The sequence below is a fragment of the Rissa tridactyla genome, chromosome Z (assembly GCF_028500815.1).
Source record: "Rissa tridactyla isolate bRisTri1 chromosome Z, bRisTri1.patW.cur.20221130, whole genome shotgun sequence".
Taxonomy (NCBI): Eukaryota; Metazoa; Chordata; class Aves; order Charadriiformes; family Laridae; genus Rissa; species Rissa tridactyla.
In genome coordinates, this window is record NC_071497.1 from 50,340,824 (window position 1) to 50,360,338 (window position 19,515).

The window sequence follows — 19,515 nt, forward strand, 5'->3', positions numbered from 1 at the left end:
TATAAGGCTCTAGTGGACACGGGTGCGCAGTGTACTTTAATACCACCAAGCTATAGAGGGGCAGAACCCATTTGTATTTCTGGGGTGACAGGGGGATCCCAAGAGTTGACTGTACTGGAGGCAGAAGTGAGCCTAACTGGGAATGAGTGGCAAAAGCATCCCATTGTGACTGGCCCAGAGGCTCCATGCATCCTTGGTATAGATTACCTCAGGAGAGGGTATTTTAAGGACCCAAAAGGGTACCGCTGGGCCTTTGGCATAGCTGCTTTGGAGACAGAGGAAGTTAAACAGTTGTCTGCCTTGCCTGGTCTCTCAGAGGATTCTTCTGTTGTGGGGTTGTTGAGGGTCAAAGAACAACAGGTGCCGATTGCTACCACAACGGTGCATCGGCGGCAGTATCGCATTAACCGAGACTCTCTGATTCCCATCCATGAGCTGATTCGTCAACTAGAGGTTCAAGGAGTGATCAGCAAGACTCGCTCACCCTTTAACAGTCCCATATGGCCGGTGCGAAAATCTAATGGAGAGTGGAGGCTAACTGTAGACTATCGTGGTCTGAATGAAGTCACGCCACCGCTGAGTGCTGCCGTGCCGGACATGCTAGAACTCCAGTACGAACTGGAGTCCAAGGCAGCCAAGTGGTATGCCACGATTGATATAGCGAATGCATTCTTCTCAATCCCTTTGGCAGCAGAGTGCAGGCCACAGTTTGCTTTCACTTGGAGGGGCATCCAATACACCTGGAATCGACTGCCCCAGGGGTGGAAACACAGCCCCACCATTTGCCATGGACTGATCCAGACTGCACTGGAACAGGGTGAAGCTCCAGAACATCTGCAGTACATTGATGACATCATTGTATGGGGAAACACAGCAGAAGAAGTTTTTGAGAAAGGGAGTAAAATAGTCCAAATCCTTCTGAACGCTGGTTTTGCTATAAAGCGAAGTAAGGTCAAGGGACCTGCGCAGGAGATCCAGTTTTTAGGAATAAAATGGCAAGATGGACGCCGTCAGATTCCAATGGATGTGATCAACAAAATAGCAGCTATGTCTCCACCAACTAGTAAAAAGGAAACACAGGCTTTCTTAGGTATTGTGGGTTTTTGGAGAATGCATATCCCAGATTACAGTCAAATTGTAAGCCCTCTGTATCAAGTAACCCGGAAGAAGAATGATTTTAAATGGGGTCCTGAGCAACGACAAGCTTTTGAACAAATCAAACAGGAAATAGTCCATGCAGTGGCCCTGGGGCCAGTCCGGGCAGGACAAGATGTTAAAAATGTGCTCTACACTGCAGCCGGGGAGAACGGCCCTACCTGGAGCCTCTGGCAGAAAGCACCAGGGGAGACTCGAGGTCGACCCCTAGGGTTTTGGAGTCGTGGATACAGAGGATCCGAAGCCCGCTACACTCCAACAGAAAAAGAGATATTGGCAGCATATGAAGGGGTTCGAGCTGCTTCGGAAGTGGTTGGTACAGAAGCACAGCTCCTCTTAGCACCTCGACTGCCGGTGCTGGGTTGGATGTTCAAAGAAAGGGTCCCCACCACACATCATGCAACCGATGCTACATGGAGTAAGTGGATTGCACTGATCACGCAGCGAACTCGAATGGGAAACCCCAGTCGCCCGGGAATTCTGGAAGTGATCATGGACTGGCCAGAAGGCAAGGATTTCGGAATGTCACCAGAGGAGGAGGTGACGCGTGCAGAAGAGGCCCCACCATATAATAAACTGCCAGAAAATGAGAAGAAATATGCCCTGTTCACTGATGGGTCCTGCCGTATTGTGGGAAAGCATCGAAAGTGGAAGGCTGCTGTGTGGAGTCCTACACGACGGGTTGCAGAAGCCAGTGAGGGACAGGGTGAATCGAGCCAGTTTGCAGAGGTGAAGGCTATTCAGCTGGCTTTGGACATTGCTGAGCGAGAAAAATGGCCAGTACTTTATCTCTACACTGACTCATGGATGGTGGCAAATGCTCTGTGGGGATGGTTACAGCAGTGGAAGCAGGGCAACTGGCAGCGCAGAGGCAAACCCGTCTGGGCTGCTGACCTATGGCAAGATATTGCTGCCCGGATAGAGAATCTGGTTGTGAAAGTACGCCATGTAGATGCCCACGTACCAAAGAATCGGGCCACGGAGGAACATCAGAACAACCAGCAGGTGGATCGGGCCGCTAGGATTGAAGTGGCTCAGGTGGATCTGGACTGGCAACATAAGGGTGAACTATTCATAGCTCGGTGGGCCCATGACTCCTCAGGCCATCAAGGGAGAGATGCGACATACAGATGGGCTCGTGACCGAGGGGTGGACTTGACCATGGACACTATTGCACAGGTCATCCATGAATGTGAGACATGCGCTGCGATCAAACAAGCCAAGCGTTTGAAGCCTCTTTGGTATGGAGGGCGATGGCTGAAATACAAATATGGGGAGGCCTGGCAGATTGATTATATCACGCTGCCACAAACCCGTCAAGGCAAGCGCTATGTGCTCACAATGGTGGAAGCAACCACTGGATGGCTGGAAACATACCCTGTGCCCCATGCCACTGCCCGGAACACTATCCTGGGCCTTGAAAAGCAAGTCCTGTGGCGACATGGTACCCCAGAGAGAATTGAGTCGGACAATGGGACTCATTTCCGAAACAGCCTCATAGACACCTGGGCCAAAGAGCATGGTATCGAGTGGGTGTATCACATCCCCTATCACGCCCCAGCCTCTGGGAAGATAGAACGATACAATGGACTGTTAAAAACTACACTGAGAGCAATGGGTGGTGGGACTTTCAAACACTGGGATACGCATTTAGCAAAAGCTACCTGGCTAGTTAACACCAGGGGATCTAACAATCGGGCTGGCCCTGCCCAATCAAAACTTCCACGTACTGTAGAAGGGGATAAAGTCCCCGTAGTGCACATGAAGAATATGCTAGGGAAGACAGTCTGGGTTAGTCCTGCCTCAGGCAAAGGCAAACCCATCCGTGGGATTGCTTTTGCCCAAGGACCTGGGTGCACTTGGTGGGTGATGCGGAAGGATGGGGAAGTCCGATGTGTACCTCATGGAGATCTGATTTTGGGCGAGAATAGCCAATGAATCAGATTGTGTGCTGTTAATTGCTAAGTAACACTGTCACTGTATGTCCTCATTGCTATCAGTTGTACTACAAGTAAGGCACAGGGGTGATGGGATAAGAACTGATCTCAGCAGCCGGCGCCCAGCAGTTTCCTCAAGATCTACATCTTTAGCCTACAGACTGCGTGCATGAGCCACACCAGGTGCACCAATCACAAGCTCCAAAAAATACAGCATGCAACAGACCAGCACCACCCAGCATCTCACCTGCCCTGAGAGACTGTTCTAACAGATGGAGCCCAAAGCCGTGGATTAAAAGAACTCAACGGACACTTTGGAGGGATGACCCATAAACTAAGGGTATTATATGTGTGTATATATATATATATAACAGGGGAAAGTGGTGGCAATTCATTGGAACCTGCTGGGCATGGCATAGATGGTATGGAATAAGGGGTGGATAATGTCCTGGTTCCGGTGGGGATAGGGTTAACTTTTCCTGGTATTCCATGCCATGTGAGCCACGCCCACCCTGAGCTGCCGGGGGAGGGGGCAGGAAGTTGCTGCTTAAAAGCGGGCTGGGGCGGCCCGGGTCCGGCCGGCGAGCGGCGAGCGGCGGGGGGAGCGGCGGTTCCGTAATCGCGTTTGTATATTCCCCTATCCGTGTTGTTGTTGTTGTTGTTGTTTGCCTGTTCCCTTTGCTGTTCTATTAAACTGCCTTTGTCTCAACCCAAGAGTCTTGCCTTTTCTTACGATTCTTCCTGTGTTTGGAAGGCACGAGCGAGCGACACGTGGTTCTTTGTTGCCGTCTGAGGCTAAACCACGGCACACGTGGGCCTACCATGTTGAATCAAAGAAACTTGGGCACTTCTGAGCCAACCTCTAATGCACAATTTAGGCCTGTTCAAAAAAAAGAAGTAGAGAAAATAAAACATTGTCCCCCACGTTCCAGGAACTTCCATCCTAGTAGAGACACGAGGCCAAGACTCAGAAGAGCTTTTCATTAATTAGAGTCTTTCCTTCCTAAAAAGTCATGGCATAATTTATGCTATCTCCCTTTGAACTTGTGATACAAAGATGGAAGTCTAGAATTCTAAATATATGTCTGTCCTAATCCTAAAAATATTTTAGTATCGAAATATCCTCTAAAATTAGGCTGGAAAGCCAACACAAGTCAAGAAACAAATGGTACAGGTAAACGCAGTTTTTGGCATGTGGACTTAAAGAAAAGGAAACGTAAACTTTATAAAACTGTGTACAGCAGCAACCAAGGGAAAGGGTTTGCCACAAACGCCAATCGGATAAGTTACAGACAAATCCCATACTTAACACCTGACACTATTAAGGAGAAGGTATTCTTGGAAACCTGTGTGTGAACTCACTCCAGAGTAAGAATAACCACCCACAGAGTGGGTTCAGAGGAAGAGGTTTTTAAGGCTTATGTGCAGGAAAATCCTTGGGTAATTGCTTGTTCCTTTCAGCTCCTGGAAAGAAGTGGCATAAATTGCTAGCATCTCAATTCGTACAAAGAATAAAATAAATTTATGCCAAGAGTGTGTGTGGATAACAAAGGTTTTTTCAGTTCACTCCAAACTGGAGTGCCTATCTTAAGTCTTCTCAAAAAAAAACCCACTTAGCATAAGGCTCAGGGGGCCAACTAGCATAACTTCACCTGGAAAAAATCACGTTGGTCTTAAAAGCCTCTTAATTCCTCATCTGAGCACTGCAAAGAAAACTCACTACTACCGATACACAAACTGAATGTAAAGTTCTTCCCAAGTTTATTTTTGACGTAGCAAAAGTCTATGAAATAGAGTTGAACTTTATGTATAAAAATCTCTCTGGTTTCAAAACTCTGCTCTAAGCGAGTGTCCACTAGAAAGAAATGACTTCAGATCAGTAAAAGCCTAACATCAGTGAGACAGTTTTATAGACAAATCTTGCTGCAACTGAAGAGATATATAATGCAGTAAGCAGCAATGAAGTAATGTATTATCTTATAGAATGCTCCCTTGAAAAAGCAGATGGCTTTTTAATGATACTTTATAAGAAAGACCAACTCTTTTGTATAATCTGTGACCTTTTCCTCCACTACCCACATGAAGACTCAAACTGAGATATTCCTCACCTTAAGTCACAAATAAAAATAAAGCTATAAAGAAGTTTTTCAGCCTACTTTCAATATAATCAAAGTCCAGAAATCCATTTAACTGAAAATACTGGTGAACTGATGGTCAAAGAAATGAAATTAAAAAGGTATTTTGGAAATGATTAATGACTAACACATGACTTTGCAATTTATTAAACTCACTTGCATCTTCTTTCAGATACTGACAGTGCCCAAAACCTACAACATGCGGAAATTACAACTTAAGAAGTACTTGCTGTATGGAAGCCTATAGCATATATAAACAGATAATGGAATAACTTAGAGATGATGCGATATGTACCTCATAACTAAAAATATTTTTGTAACCAGACTGCATAGGAAATAAGTTTTATTCCAGACTGAAGAATAACTTCAGCACTTTTTGTGCACTGTGGCTGAAACATTTTGTAAACAGCCTGCACAGTTAAGATTTTTAAGTAAAACTCAGAACTTCTACACAAATGCTTGGTTTTGCAAATGAATTATACTTGGCTATTGGCAGTAAAGAAGTTAAAAGAAAAATGTGCTTCTGCTCTGAGAATTATTCCTAAAATAAACTGGCCTAAAGATCAGGGAAGACACTGGATTTGCTAAACTAATTTAAAAGACAAAGACTCTACTGGATGGATACAAGACAGTGTGTCAGGAGGTCATCTGCAACACCTGGAAAATATACTGGCCACAAACTGAGTAAGAGCGAAGCATTACTACGTTTTTCAAGAACTGCGCTAGGCAACACTTCATAGACAACACAAAGACTACCACAGGCACCTCACACCCCAATACAGAACTTAACCAAGTCTTTATCTGTGCGGCTTCTCAATTATTTACAATTAACTAATCTGAAGACAAACAGGGCAGGCAAAGTTTGCTTACCTTTCTGAAAATTCATAAACTTTCCTTACTGTGGTAGAGAAGGGAGAAATACGATTCTTTATTCGCACAGACTATCCTTTTATCTTGTGCCGAGATAAATAATGTTATTGGTGAAGGGATAGCAAGAACAATTTGTTTCCCCTTCATATAAAAGAATCTAAATTGATGCTTGTTAAATCTTAATTTTATACCACAGCAACCAGTGCAGAATTTCTTCTAATGAGTGACTTCAGAAATGTCCCTAATTCACATTAAAAGCATTACATAACATGCATACACATGTTAGAGTTAAAATAAGTAACCAGCAAGACAGCAGGCTTCTTGAGATAAAGCAGTATCAGCTATTCATTAAAACTGAAAATGGAAAGAAATTAAAATAATATTTGTAAATGCCTTTAAAGATGTGCTTGAAGAAGCTAAATCACTTGTCACACACAGCAAAGAGATACAGTTAGGTTGCATTAAGCCTTCAGCTTGCCCCTCTTCTTTCTGCACACATTTCAAATACCAGAACAGTTTGGGTTGGAAGGGACCTTTAAAGATCACCTAGTCCAATCCCTCCTGCCATCGGCCAGGACATCTTCCACTACATCAGGTTGCTCAAAGCCCCGTCCAGCCTGACCTTGAACACTTCCAGGGATGGGGCATCCACAACTTCTCTGAGCAACCTGTTCCAGTGTCTCACCACCCTCATTGTAATAAAGGTCTTCCTTATGTCCAGTCTAAACTACCACCTTTCAGTTTAAAACCGTTGCCCCTTATCCTGTCACTATAGGCTTTGGTAAAAAAATCTTCATGTGTTATTTTGCAACAGTGGTAAGATAAAGGCATGACAAAGTTGGTGCGAAGAAACTGAAGACTTTTTTTTTTTGCGGAACCGGGTGATCTTAAATCAGAACAATAAAGTTGAGTCACTTGGGACAGGAGAGGTGGAAACTGAAGGCCTGAACTTAGCAAGTCTGACCAGCAGTGACAATTTGGATACTTACGAGTTTTGTCTATAGGACTGTTTATAAAAATCAGATCTAAATACAAATGCTAAAAGACTGAAACAACTATAGGACACAACGTTTAGGACTAACACTATGAATGCTATTTTTTAAAACTTTAGATTACTGGAAATACATCAATAATAGTGCTTTCTTTGGGGGGTTTTTGGTTTGTTTTTTGGGGGGTTTTTGTTTGTTTGGTTTTTTTTTAAAAAAAAAAACAACACTATTTCCTAGTTTTATTCCATAGCAACAGAAAGAACACACTGAGGGTTGTTCTCAGTGTTAACTGTATTTAATAAATTAGAATGATTGCTTCTGTTCTAATTGCCTCAAATTCTGTCTTTGTTTAACTAGATTTCAAGACATGGAAGCTAACACATGGAATTCACTTTGAAAAGCAACGAGCAATGCAATCATGGGCTATACTTGGCAATTGGAACTTTAGGCTGTTTTTTTTAAACACAAAATACAGCTATGACTCTAGCACACACATATAGCCCCACACACTTAAATGTAAGCAGCATATGCAAATACAGTTACCGATACTACCATTTAACAACCAGAGCGTACTGGAGTATACATACAGGGTTCCCAAAGAGCTTGCACTCCAGTTGCTTGTCCATTCCAGCGTACCTTTCATTATTATTGCTCACATCAGTATGTTTGTCCATACCGTAGTCACTTCTAAGCAAGCACACTTTGCCTCAGATAAGCATGGAATTCCAGCTTATGCAGTTCAGTTTGGCACACGTAGGACAGCAGAAATCAGACTTTGCGTATGCATCACAGATTATTTAAAATTACTACAGAATGGAACGTTATAAATGAGACTATTCAATAGTGTTAAATGAGTTCAGATGAACCAAGGAGGTTATGAAACGCTTAAGATATCATTAGCAACACATGGGAATTTACATGGACATGTCTATATATGAGTGCTATGAAACAGATTTTACTATGTGTAAGAAAATGGCATGAATATACATACACACACATATATATAACACCATAAGAAAAGACAAGGTAAGGCAACGTTACCTCAAGCATACCATTAGCACTGAACAGGATTAAAACAGAAAAAAAAGAAAAAAAAAAAGTAGTCCACAGATTATTAGCCACAGACAGTAACAAGAGAAAAAGAATTCCCAGTCATGCATTTAAACACTTACTTTTTTGGAATGCATATCACATTGTCATAAATTATGAAATAAAATAACAGTTACAGTCACTTGACTAAATCGCACAAGTATAAGAAAAAACTAGAGTTGCAAAAAAAACTTCACAGACATGCAATGCCCACCTTCTACCTGTCTTAACACAGCCAGCTGTGGAACAAGAATGGCTGGATGTCACCCACGACTGGGTCTGAACATGCGCATATGCAAATACAAGACCATTCCTTCATAGCAGTTTTCAAGTAAACATTTGAGAAGGTAATGGTTGCACAATTGAAATAGGTTACAAACTACAAGCTGATTATCTTATGGGGGTCTATAACATTGTGAAAAATGAACTGAAGAACAAGGGGGAAGATAAAAGACTTGCCAATTACATTTAGTGAAGTATTCCTATAGCATGCCTTTTATCAATTCATTTCATTTCATCCAGAAAACAAGTTGTATCAAGGTCCTGTACTGCAAATAATCTAAACTGGCTTTTTGTGTCACATAGCTAAATTGGTGCCAATTTGCACATATTCAAAGACAAAATGTTGACTCTGTATGAGCTGGTTTTGTACCAGACTGTTTTCTGACAGCATCTGAACATAAAAATCTGGCATAAAAAAATGTAATCAGCTTGCTGTGAAGGTTTTCTAAAGCCTTACAAATAGATCAGGGCACTATAGTAGGAAAGGAGCAGAAATGCCACATCAGATCACCTCAGGTAAGAAATTCCTATGGAAGCAAAGGCACTAAGCCTAGAAACAGTTTGATGAAACAGTTGCCTTCCCCCCCTCCAGTTGTAGAAAAAAACAGTTCTCAGAGCATAAAAGAGTTCTGCATACTGTGAATGTTTGAGAACAAAATCGCTTTTGCTTTAAGCTCCTGAAACATCAAACACAGATGTATAGCTAGTGCTGAAAAACAGACTGTATTTTATAAATTGATTAAATGAAAAAAACTTAACATCAAATTATCAGATATACCTAAAACCCAAAGGCCAAAGGCTAAAATAAAACACCACAGGTGGGAAACGAAAAGATCTCTTTCAGGCTTCGAACTGTAACTTCTACGATGGCTAAAGACACCCGTATTTCTTTAAAACTTGAGTAAGACAGATATTTGGTATCTCTCTGGGAATTTGTTACTGACGTTTTCACGAGAGCCACTAACAAATACACCATTCATATAATGTGAAACAGGTGTCTGTATTCTTCCAACGCAGTTTTCCTTTTCAATTGCAAACCGTGGGCTTTGAAATGATGCCATAGTGTGCTTCATATGAAGGAGTGGTGAGGAAATGAACTGACTTTTGCAAATCCAGTATTGTAATAAGTGACAATTACATAGCAATAATTCTCTAGTTTTGTAAGGTGTATACCATTTGTCACTTAAGCATCAATTCTGTTACTAAGGAGTCTTACGGCTTTTCCAACCTACCTATTTTAGAAACAATGAATAACATTTTAAAACAATTTTGTCCTTAAACAAAATACATTCCTGTTCTCCATTACCCTGAATTTTCTTTGCATTATCTATGTTTTCCTGTCCTGTATGTAATTCCTTGAACTGCTGGAGCAGAAATTATCAAAGGAAGGGAGGGAACTAGTAACAAATTTTTAACTTTATATTTAATAAATTTGAATTATTCAGAAAAGACATAAAAGCAAACTACAAACAGTTTAAAATTCTGTCTTAGGAAGCCAAACTGTTCTTTTAGTCTGATTTTTCAGATTGTAAGTAGAACCAGTTACTATTGCTACAAACAGTGGAGCAATAATGGCATGATATAAATGCTGGTAGCAAACATAACAAAGCTTTCAGAAGCAAAATTTTCTGATAGCAATTTGAACAGCTACTTATGAATTACAAATGACTGAAAATATCACTTGTTTAACGGACTTTGTGATCCAGGATGCTCAGGAGTATGAAAATGCCCCTCAGGAAAAAGTGCAGAAAAAAAGAAAAGGGGGGGGGGGGGAGAGGAAGGAAGAAAACAAAAAGAAAAACCTGACTCCATACTATCTCTATCACACTCAACGGTTCAAGTTTTCCTATTGTACAGTAATTTAATGTTGTCCAATGGTATAAAAATTGGAGCAGTTACAGACATTTGAAGCCAAAAACCAAATTCTGAAATGACCTACAGAGTCTAGAGGAGAAGCAGCTGGAATCAATGAAGGCAAGTTTGGTACCAATAAATTAAGTTCTATTGCCAAGGACAGAAAAGAGAAATGGAAAAGATGTGAGAAGGGAAGAACGATAATCAGCAAGCAGTCCAGCCACACTCATTAAATAAACCAGTTCAATCTTGCTTCACCAGTGTTGTACCCAAAGTGTTCCTTCACGTAACAGAAGATGGCAACTACCCCAGAGGCTGCAAAGAAAGTAGTCCAAGAGGGAAAATTTAATAATAATAATAACAGTTCTTAAAGCAAAGGAAGTACTTTATAAAATGCACTTACTGCCCCAGTTGCAAGCTTTAAAGGTTAGCCATGCTCAGTATTATGTAATGAGTGAAACATCTGCAGCCCTGGAAACATTCTTTGTTAGAGAACTCTTTCTGTAATTGGAAACTCCATTGGAACAAAGCCAAATATAGTAGCCTGAGACAAAAATAAGAAAGTGAAGAAAAAGTCAAGAGACAATAGTCCAATGGTTAACTGCCTTCTGGGACCCAAATCTCCTAGATTGCTCTTCACAGGTTTTCTTGGTGTCCTTTTTTCACTGGGGTGAGGACAGACTACATTTTAGTCTAGAGAGGTCAAAGCAGAGAAGAAAAGATGTTCTGTTTCAAATCCACCTGAGGTGTTACTTGAAGTATGAGTTTGATATACTCTCTTTCTTGTTGCTCTCTCTACTGGCATTCAAACAGTGAAGTACTAGCACTGAAATTGTTTTGCCAGACTCTCCAGTGGCAGAGATTTGCCAGATCACAGAATCATGCTTTGATTTCATTTTTGTTAGCTGCCTACAATACAATCAGCCATACGCTGCTTGAAATCGTCTCCTAAGGGCTCCACAAATCCGGAGTGGAAAACCCATTGACTGATTTTTTGAGGAACGCAATTTTCCTCATTTTTATCTTTTTTTGGGAAAAAAAAAAACAACACTGCAGAAAGAACTAATTTTTCTCTGTAGGTCTCTCCATTAACAGCTTTATCACATCAAACACAGGCTGCTACATTCACACTTTCGGAGTCTCACAGCCTATCCCCACCTCATGGAAAACCTTTCCTGGCTATCAAGAGGACGACTCCCATTTCTGGTTGGCCTATGACACCAGCCTCAAATCACTCGGTTTCATGTCAGCATTTTCATTCTTTCTCAGCTGCTTTTCAAGCTTGGCAGGAGCTTATTAACACTTCAGAAGTCTGTCTTTTAATCTTCTTGCCAACTCCTCATTAAGAAACTCTCTTTTGCCAAGATTGCTTAAAAAAGTCCAAACCACACGCCTGACAGCAGTTAGAATATTCATGCTTTTTGTCTTAACGCTGCAGCAGTGAGAATCTTACAGGAGGAACTGTCTTTTTGCTGTTTATGCTGCACCAGGCATACCACAATCTTGATCTGCAGCACATTTTTGCAGTGAGGATTTGTATTACCACATCTGCAGCAAACACGGAAAGAGCGTAGGCTGGGCTTCTGAGTAACCCTTCTGCACCACTCACTTCACAGGTCACCTTGCAATAAAGTTACTACAAACGCTAAATCACGCGCAAAAAGCTTGGGCAGGAGTATGGTTCCTGAAAACTTCTGCCCTCAACTTTCGTAAGGGTGTTCTGTATTGTCAAATATTTTAGCAAAACTTTCTAAAGACAAGCTCTTTGCTTAGTACCTAGACTACTCTTCCCATTCCTAGATAAAGGCTAATAGAGAAATGGATCACAGCATTCTAAGGAAGTGCAGTAACTGCATGATTGCCTCCGATGTCTCTTCTAATTTATTAGAATTATTAAAGAATCGTCACAAGAGGACCCATGCAACCACACTCCAGTCCATTCACAACTCCAAAAGCCAGACCAAAGCTGATAAAAGCCACCTAAAGGATAGAAAAGCTATTGTAATACTCAAAGTATGAAAATGGAAAAGCATTCACAAATAGAAGTCATCAAGTGGGCTGTGTATCTGTGAAATCACAGATGTAAAGTGATTCAAACTCTTCATTATGACTACAACTCTTGCTCCAGAATAAACATAAAAATATTGCTTAAGTCTGTACGGACAAAGTTAATTTTTATGCACAGACAAGAAATTTTTGTCATTATGTGGAAAACCTGACTTGTGTTTTTCCTGTTTCTTTTCCATTAAAATTTTCAGTCACTTCTGAAACAATCAGAACATCTGATTTTTACACAGCTCATCACAAAACCAAGAAATCTTTTTTCCCTCTGTATTCTGCAGTACATGTAAAGAAACTTAACTTTCGACCCCTTAAAAGCCCTTGGTTATCAATCCTTGCTTCTTGCTGTGCTCACCTATATTCCTGAAAATATATATATATATTCAGGAGAACTGAGTATCTGAACCCATTAAAGCTCATTATTTCAGTCTTCTGAATGTATATCAAATGCGAGATCACTAGAATATTAAAATGATGTTGTGTATTACATGAACTTCTGAAGAAAATAATCACAAAAGATAGCATATTAGAAAGGTACTACTTACCACAGACAAAAGTATCAATAAATATTTTCCTCAAACACTAAAAAAATGCTGTCAAAGGATAGCAAGCCTGACATTCTCTGTCATGAAGCCTTATCACTCAGCAGATGGCAAGTAAATGTGAAGTTTGACATTGCACATAATTTCATCTTTCTCATAATACTATCACCTAACACTCAAAATATCTATATCGTATTACTCAACACACTGGTGGAGTTCTCAGACTAAACACTTACCTAAAACGTACCTATGGTAGAATTCTGAAACCAAGTTTAAGAATTAAGTCATACTCTCTCTTGTGCAAAGAGAAACCAATGCAAAAACCAATGTCAACTTACTGTTTTATATTGTTGTGCCCTTCATGTTACTGTTGTTATGCTTTATTATTTGCAACATCCATTTCTGTCATAATTTAATATATGCACTTGTCTTCCCATTTACAATACTCTTCACACATGTTTTTATGTGTATTTTGATACATAATGTTTTTATTGATGTAGTGATATATTAGAACTGAAAAATCTGGTTTCCTAAAGCAGGCTATGACTCTTGTGGACATAATTCACAACGCTTAGCATTCCTATTTCCAATTTAACCGTCTAGGAATAGATTTATTCAATTTACTTGGAAGACTGATCTCAGCTTTTTCCAAATTGTTTGGAAATTCAAGCAGATATCCTTTCCCAAGATTTCTTCATTTTCCTCCCACATGACTTACATAACAGCACAGCCTTGTCCCTCTACCCAATGCTCAGCTGCTGTGGCATGCACAAAACATTTGAAACCCCTACGTTCCATTTCTCTGCTCAGGGTAGAGTGGAATTCACCATTCCTCCCTTTGCAAACAAAAACCAAACAAACAAAAAACAAAACAAAAAAAAACCCAAACAAACAAACACCAAAAACAACAACAGCAAAAAAAAAGTATGGCAGTCATCACAATCCGCTCCCAAGTATACAGTAGTGGAATATCTTTATTCTCCTCCACTGATACTGCTCCACTGTACACTTTAATGTATTACTGGCTCTGCGAAGAAGCAGGTGGGACAATATTTACGTAGTCAGAGGATTTACCCAAGAGGTGGGCTACCAGCATTTCTGTCCCTGTTCAAACCAAAGGGCATCATACATTCCTTTATAAGACAGTTTTAATGCTTTACACTCTCTTTTTTTTCCTTCTTCTTACTCTGTCATTTTTTAACAGGTCTAGGGCAGCTTAAATACTCCATACAGACAAAAAGAATAGGGATACAAATGGAGTGATATAAGAGAATTTTGCACTTACCAACCTGAACGTCTCAAACGTAAAGTATTTCAACTCAGACGTTCAATCCAGCAAGCATACCAGTTAAGGATGAGATTTTTAAAAATGTACGAGACAATTAGGCACTTGAAGCTCAAGGCAGCTTCCCTTCTCAGATTTGTTTATCATCAGTCTATTAATACAGCTAGGAAAACAGTTTAAAATTAGAGGAGTGACTTATTTAGTAAGATTTTTTTCCCCTAGCAGAATCAGTTAGATCGAAGAGACTAAGAAGGAGAGGTTTTGAGATTAACAGTGTGTACACTGTACATCTGAATCTAACAGAAGAAAGAAGAAAAGCTATAAATGTCTTTGTGCAGGATTTGTTCTGTTTTCTTTAAAATAAACTGAAATGTCACATTAGTCACTACATTCATGGTGAATGAGTCATCATAACCCAAAGGAGCTTAACGCTTTCACATATAATTACCCTACAAGAAGATGCCTACAAAAAAAAGTTCAAAGCAGAAAAGTCACAAAGTATATACCTCAGAGTCTGAAATGCCACTGCCTTTTTAAGAAAGCATGGGTGACATACTATGCCTTTTTTCAAAGGTAAACTTTCTAGTTGATCTACCCAGTCCTGAACAACATACTCCTTCTTTTATTACGCATAATGTAGATTTGGTTGATTCCTAGAAGAACTGTATCACCATAGCCAGGAGTGCATAAAAGAATTCTGCTCTTCAGAGACGTAGAGGTATTCTGGTATAAGTCCCTGTGTTAAGCAGACCACCAGCAGCAAAAACAATTTTTCGTTTGCAAAGTCTGTTCTGTTAATGACTTATGATTTTCTTATACCAGTGCAACTTCAAGTTTGTCTACATAGTTTATTAGTATTGGAAAACTTTGTGGTGATATGCTTATACTTTATCCACATAACAAAACACAAACAGTCCTATACACGGAGAATTACTATACAAAGCCTAAGGCACAACTAAAAGGAAAAAAAAAAAAAAAAAGAAGAAGAAAAAAAGCTAAGGATGCATCCCCAAGGTTATGCAAGAATTTAAGGTCAGAAGAAATCCAGGTCTTTCAGTGATGATTCTAACTGCAAGAATTCACTTCGAGTCAAGTAAACATTGTACAGGAGTCATGTAGACTTGCTTTTTCTGATTTCATCACAACCTTGAGAAAACAGTAATGTGTTTATGCACTTAGGAAATTTCCTCTTTTATGTCCTGCTTATTCTTTAATATTCAGAACTGAAAACAACCTGGATGTGACCACTAAGAGGCATACTGTTCCCATTCATTAATTAACCACACCTATACATCACAGTGGTTCATGACTTATAAAGCTTACAGGAAAATGACTTGTACTCTTCTTACTCCTGACAAATCCAAATTTTGTTTGTACATGTTTGTGGGACCTATGCAGAAAACTAAACTTAACTTCACATGGTTCTCTTTCCTAGGTTTCTTCTACAGCAAGTGGAAGCGGAGCTTCAAATTATAATTGAGGGCACTTAAAGTCATGCTTACATTGAGAATTACCCCCTAAAAAGTTAAGTGGTGGATAACACGCAAAGAAGGGAGCCAAGAAACATGGGTCTCCCTAGACTAACTTATGTCAATATCCCTCTTCAGTCACATCTTTGGTGGTTTCAGAAGCTTAACAGGTACAAGACACATATGTTTAACATAAATTACACATTTCTCAAGCTATCCCCATCCTTGAAAGTATTTCCTCTGGCAAACACACTGCTTATTTTTTATGATTCGTTTTAAGGAAACCTGCAAAAGATACTATCTATGCCTCAAAAAAACTAAACCTCAGTGTACTTAAATTCGTATTACTTTCAAACACAACAATTTTCTGCCATTTACACCTACATATCCAGCAGTTTATATTCCTGTTAAGGTTATTCATGACGTAAAATGTTATTGGGAGAACTCAAGCATCAAGAAAACAATGAAGGCATAGGTACAAATGACTCCCTAGTCTAGGCAAGCTACTGCTGTTACTTCCAAGGACAGCTGGCTGATCTACTGTTAAGAACTAGCCACACCGGTTTTTACATTTTGCAATAGTCCCATGCAATGACTGGAGTAACCGACTGAATAACCTGTTGCTGTGACTCAGCAGTTTTTCCCTTTCTATAACTTTCTCTGAGACCAAGATGGATATGCTGTGAAAGTTTCAGGGCTTAATTATATAGCTATACGTGCCTTGATTTCTTGCTTTCCCTGAAACATTAGGTGCTTGAACTTCTTTTTCTGCGTCTGCTGCTGCGAGGCAGCTGCTCTCTAGTTGTGCTTCTCTTTTTCCCAACTTTAACCACAGTTTCATTCCTTCTTAAAGCAGAAAGATATAGTTTACCCATTATATAGACACGGCTGGAGGATATCTTACTTGCAAAACTTCTACCTATGTCAGGTTTCTTATCTGGGTGAGAGTATAGTTTCTTCCCCAGGGAATAATGAAGAAGGCTGGAGCCTTGTTATGTGACACCAGGAATAGCAGCACTGGGTTGCCCAACAGGGGAAGAAAATAAAAAAAAGTGAGGAAAAAAAAAAAGTTTCTTGCTTTCACCAGTCACACAATGCCTCAACATGAAAGACTTGCAAAGGGGAACCGGAGCACTGAAGAATGCGTCAGTGGCCAGACTTCAGTTTAAGCATTACTGATCAAAGTCCGTAATTAATTATAAAGGCAAAAGCTATCACTGAAATGCATAGGTTCGGAGAGAAAGCAAAAAAGTGGGATTCTTAGGCTCTCTGGTGAAAAATGGCTACGTTTTGCAGTAGAGCTGCAATTTGTTCACAACTGGAGAACACTTCCAATTCAAGAGGAAGAAAGCTTCCACTACTTCGGAGAGTTGTAATTGTAAACTCAGCTTTTGCTGCCAGAACTGAACAACTTAATTTGCAAGTCAATCCCTGATTTACACTATTTTTAACATCTTTTAGACAGAAAAGCACAGGCTCTTGGTTGACGCTTGAAAGGCATCAAGTCTCTTTAGAGAAGTTTTTGATAGTAAAGGAAAGGAACTGAAGTGTCCCAAAATGTGAAGATGAAAGCAGAATAAGGCAAACTGGCTCACTGCATTTAACTGAAACAAAATGGAAGGAATGTTTAATGACATGCAAGCCAACCTTTAGGCAAGAAATCCGGGGCACGTTTTTATGGTTATCTGTACCGACAATCTTGAGTTTGTTTTTACTTTTTTTTTTTTTAAAGCAAAGAGTCACGTGCATAAACAGAGAACATCATTATAATTTTTGCTATTCTGAAAACTGTTTTCAAGTTTCCTGTCTGCCAAAGCAAACATTGATGATCAGGACCACATTTATAACCTCGAAGATCCTGCAAGCAGAAACAAAGGACTAGAGTGAGATATCAACTAAGACAAAACTTTCTGCTCTATTCCAGCTTGGAACATGTAGCACAGTGTAACTGCATTCCTGAAACTTTAGAATAAATAAGTATGTATGCGCACATTTTGTGACAGATGCAGTCACCAGAATAACTGAACGTGAAACAGTCACGCTCCACCAGAACCTATGATGTAGTCCAGAAACAGCCTTGAACTAAGTCACTTCACTTCTAACCACCATTTGCACAGAGGTAAGGGTTGTGAGCCTTTATCTCCACAAATCTGCAGAAAGAAAGGACTCTCATTATCAGCATGGGCATGCAGTATTTCCAACGCAACTACTTTTTTAACCAATGGGAAAGAAGTAGCATGACATTTCTGCATAATCAAGAGCAACAGCTTTGAGAGAGGGATGATTTTTGTAGCAAGACACAAGCTCAACAGTAGATGAGAAAATCCAAAGACTTCAGTTTACGGTCTAAAGGAGGAAAGGTTACAGGAGAAAAGCAGGTCTCATGCTGCACCCTGTAGCAAACTGATTCTCATTTTACAGATTTGAATAAGCAGTAATGGACAACTATCTGGCAAGTCACATGGGAAGCAATTTATTAAGTATGACTGTGATCCCCACAAGCTATTTTAGAGGTCACCTACACCAAGATCTTCAGTATCTTGGACAGTTTTCAAGAAAGCGGCATGCTGAAGGTGGGTAATCCATGCCTTGGGATGACTAGCAAGCACAGAAAAAAAAAGTTCTATCAGATAGATTTCTACACTGCAAGCTACCCTTAAACAAAAAGATGCCAGGTTTAGAGGTTACAGGTAATTTCTGTTGCTATTTGAGTCTGAAGGCTCAGTCAGTCACAGAAGGAGACACTACATGAAACCAGTAAGACCACGAAACATGCTAGTCTTTAAGTGTACTGCTCTATGCCTATGGTTGCCATTGAAATTTATCTGAAAGCTTAACAAATAAGACATCTGATCTTACATAACAGTCAAAAGACTACTTTACCTTCCTCTTACAACTTTGGCAATACACCTTTCCTACCTCATTATACTGAGACTTTTTTCCTATTGTATTTTTAAGCAAACCCAGACATGTGCATCAAGGCTAACACCGGAACTTATCTGTCCTTAAAGCATACCGAGATGTAATTCCAGATTCAATTCTCCGCTGGCCAAAGGCAGACCTAAGAAAGAACGAAACATAAAAAGATACCACTTCAAGCACTGTATTTCAATAATATGTAACACTGCTACTCCACATAAGAATTCATACATGTCGAGTCAGAAGGATGTTACTCATATTACCGTTTGGATATCCCAGTTTTGCTTGAGTTAGACAGTTTTCATTCAGATAAATACAAAAGTTGATCGGAAAGAAATCACACACAAAATCTTCAAACAAGAAAACAAACACGTAAGACATGGTCCAAGAAGATGTCATGACATTTACTTTGGGCTATAGAGAGCCCAACCTTAACCTAAGAAGGCACAGCCAAATGTAACATACTTATCTGTATTCAAGAAAAGGCACATCTTGATTTATAAGATTATTTTTAAAAAATAAATCCAATATTTGAGATTTTAGCAGTAGTAAGTGTCTATGTGTGGTTGTAACCATTTTAACATAGAAGTCAGAAGTCATGTAGGCAAGCCAGTATTTACGTTGCTGGTTTCTACTGAACTCTTTCATTGCACCACTCAAGACAGAACGCATTATTAGCATCTCATATCCACTGGAACGGTAAAAAGCAACCTGTCAGCCAATTATTAAAAAAAAGTCTTAAAAAAACCCCTTACAGTCACATTTATAGTAGAAACATTCTCAACCTATGTAACACTTTGGATTTTTTTTAGTTTGTGTCCTTTGTGACAAGCATTTGAAATATATATGGTATTCTGGTTAGCAGTCTGGCTAGTCAGTTAAGTTTGGTCATGACTGCTTCTCACAAAAAAAAAAAAAAAAACCACAA

General features: G+C 39.8%; 1 protein-coding gene across 6 annotated transcripts in view; it reads right to left on the minus strand.

Moving 5' to 3' along the window:
• The window catches only part of DENND4C (DENN domain containing 4C), an 82,203-nt gene that overhangs the window by 60,798 nt on the left and 1,890 nt on the right, over positions 1–19,515 (minus strand). For 2 of the 6 annotated variants that reach the window (XM_054184580.1, XM_054184581.1), the window contains one exon: positions 18,685–18,729. The exons of the other annotated variants lie outside the window; for them this stretch is intronic. The gene's annotated coding sequence lies outside the window, so the exon portion shown is untranslated. The remainder of the gene's footprint in view (positions 1–18,684; positions 18,730–19,515) is intronic. 6 annotated transcript variants of the gene reach the window in all.